The sequence below is a fragment of the Arachis hypogaea genome, chromosome 7 (genome assembly GCF_003086295.3).
Source record: "Arachis hypogaea cultivar Tifrunner chromosome 7, arahy.Tifrunner.gnm2.J5K5, whole genome shotgun sequence".
In the NCBI taxonomy this organism is placed as follows: Eukaryota; Viridiplantae; Streptophyta; class Magnoliopsida; order Fabales; family Fabaceae; genus Arachis; species Arachis hypogaea.
In genome coordinates, this window is record NC_092042.1 from 34,182,901 (window position 1) to 34,186,040 (window position 3,140).

At 33.8% G+C, this 3,140-nt stretch overlaps 1 long non-coding RNA gene across 1 annotated transcript; it reads left to right on the top strand.

The window, feature by feature from the left end:
• Positions 1–501: 501 nt before the first annotated feature.
• LOC112704053 (uncharacterized) lies at positions 502–2,434 on the top strand. The gene is made up of 3 exons (XR_003154750.2): positions 502–773; positions 1,891–1,948; positions 2,353–2,434. It is a non-coding gene; the product is annotated as an uncharacterized lncRNA (long non-coding RNA).
• Positions 2,435–3,140: the final 706 nt, after the last annotated feature.

A 3,140-nucleotide genomic window follows, 5' to 3' on the forward strand; every position in this document is an offset into this window, starting at 1 on the left:
CTCATATCTAATGTGTAATGTGGTAGGAAATACTTAGGCTAGAGGCCCTAAGATAGGCATTAAATTGTTGATGTTGTTGAATGGTTGAGATATATGATGTGGTCATATATGTGATTATGATTATTGATGCCTTGATGGTATGCTGTATGAGAATTATGCATATTGTGATATATGCTTGATGAGTAATTGAGGTTGAATTGTGGGTGACACCATGTTGACGGTGAGGATGATATTGAGTATGTGTAATGATGGTTAATTGGAGATGGTATTATTAGAAACTGGGATGAGAAAGTATGTATGACATTATGGGTAGGCAAAAAAAAATCCAAATTTTGGATTTTAAACCAAATCCAAACCAAACCATTTAAAAAAAAACTAGTTTTAAACCAAAAAAAAATCCAAACCAAATTATATTTATTTTATAATTTGGTTTTTGATCCAATCCATTTAAACGGTTTTAAATCCGGATCCAGATCCAGATCCAAATTTAGATCTAAATCTTAAAAAAACCCTAATTTTGAGTATTCTCCTCTTCCACAAATCCTCTTCGACAAATCCTCTCTTCGCTACCGTCAACATCTCTTCTTCTCTGCCTCTCGTCGGAGCTCGCCGGTGGTTCGTCGGCCTCTACCTCTTCGAGTCTTTAGTCTTCACTTTAATTTGAGACTCTGTCTCTCTGCCTCGACCTCCCATTCGCGACTCTGTCTTCTCTCTTGTTCGGCTTTCTTCTTCTTTCGTTGGTGGCTCGCCGGAGCTCATGCTCATCAATTGAGGTAAGCCTCCTCCTTGCCCTTGGTTCTGAGTTCTGAGTTTTATCTAGGTTTTTTCTATTTTATTGATTTGTTCTGTTTTATTCCTTCATGAGTATACTGACTTCTTCACTTCAATGGATTGAATGTGCAGATTTTATAAGTTATTACAATGTGGTATGTCTTTGGAAAACCAAGTTATTGTAATAATTTGTTAATACAAAATTATAAGTATAGGAACCAGTGTTTGCTTGGCATCTTCTCTTCACATATCTACACAGATTTCATTATGCTAAATTTTTTAATTATTTCCAGTAATTTTGTCAAATATTGTAGGTATTTTTAATTTGGGGAGATTAGAGCTTATACATAGAGTGATGGTTGTATTTGATGTGATGATATAGTGAGTGAAATTATACATGGTTGTATTTTTAATTTGGTTGTATTTTGACTTTTCTAGTTTCAATGTATAATAATATTAAGAACATGTTATGATCTGTATTTGCAAGTGAATGTGATTCCCATAAGATTATGAATTATATATAGAGTGATGTGCATATTTGTGTCCATGCTGATGCTGATGCCCATGACAAGTTGTTGAGCTACCCTGCTCTCTCTTTCAACCCCACAAGCTTCAAAAATCATTACAAATATTAATAATTTAGTATGTCATTGTATTGCATACATCCCTTCACAAAATAAAATCATACTAATAATAAACAAATAAATAAGACACAGTATATACCAAACAAATTAAAAGAGACTTTCAATTAGATTCTATTTCATTTTCTTGGCTTACTAATTACATTTTGTCACTTTGAAGATTTTGAAAATACCTGAAAATTTTCACATATTTTATTTGATGAATTGGCTTTAAAAATTAGCATAAAATCAAAACACAATAGACTCATCAGACAATATGAATCTATTTTTATGCTTCCAGAAAACATTAGTTCTGATATCACTGTCCTAAGTGAAATTTCAAGTTTCTGGTCCTACAACATGGTTTGAAATATCTAGTTAATAAGGATGAACTCAAGCTTTATATAAAATATCTGGTCCTACATGTATCAAGCTCTATTTCTGGAAAAGAGCATATAAAAGTAGCCTATTTTGACCTGGAAAAAATACGAAAACTTAGGAAAGAAGCTGAATTCCTGGAAGCATCTTTCAGGGCGAAGGCTGATTCTTTACAGCAGGTATGGCTTCCTTTCCCTCAATGACTTTTCACTTTGAAAGAGGAATATGCATATCCCTATTTGGTTTCTAGTTATAGTTGTTATCTACTATCTAGTGTTTCTCACTTCTATATGTTCGTTAGGAGATAAGACTGACTGGAGCTACAAAGCATTGTGAATATCGATGCAACTTTAGTTGTATGCTTGGATAATGTTATTTTTATTATTCCCATAGCATTTAAGGTGTCTTGATTATTTTATTTTAGAAAAGGATTAAATTCTATAAGTAATACCCAATTTCATTATTTTCTTGCTAAAATTCATCAGTATGTTGCTCGACGTCCATGGATACTTGTCCCCTCTCGTTTCCCCTTATAAGAGTCTGCATTTTCTGGTCAGTAACAATTTTATTATACTCACTTCAGGGAGTTGGTGGTGGTCAGTCTCAAACACAAGTTGGTGATGATCAAGAATTTACGAAAGGGAAAAGTAGAAAGAATGCAAATGCAAGGGTAGATAGGAGCAAAAGGTATGAAATTCCTTAGTTTTTAGCTTTATTGTTTTCGTATCTAGTGACTGGTATTCTGAAAGCTTCACTCTATTGTCAGCTGTTACTTTCTTCAGTAAAATGTTATTTCTGTTTTTTGATTTATGTGTTTTTTTCAAAAATATTGGAAAATCTCGTGGATTCTTGGACATCATTATACCTCGTGATAGCAGAAAGTCTGACTTGGAGGCTGATGTGAGTGCTTCTGTACGCTTCCTTCTCTTTGCCATTTTGTATCTTCAGCGAGAATTCTCTTGCGTCTTTGTGTTTTCCGTGAGAACCTGTTATTTGGCTTTGATTTGTTAATGTATCAGCATAAGACATCAAACTGGCACTATGATTTCTTGCTTTATCTGTGAATCTAATTATCTGCTCTAGTGGTTGGGTGGATACTATGTTGACCTCTGATTAATGTGGACTATGAATCTTATTTGTAGGATAATCATGATTAGCAGTCTCCACCAAATGTAGGGATCATGGACCAAGAATCCAGTGAATTCTGCCGGTTTGAGACTCTGAGAAAGGAGTTAATAGAACTTGAGAAACGCGTTGAAAATAGTACATATCAATCAAAAAATAACGAGGTACATCAGAAATTCTATGACTTGTAAGTTGCAAGTACGAAATATTTTGTTCCTTTTCATGTTGCTTCTGAGAAACTATGAA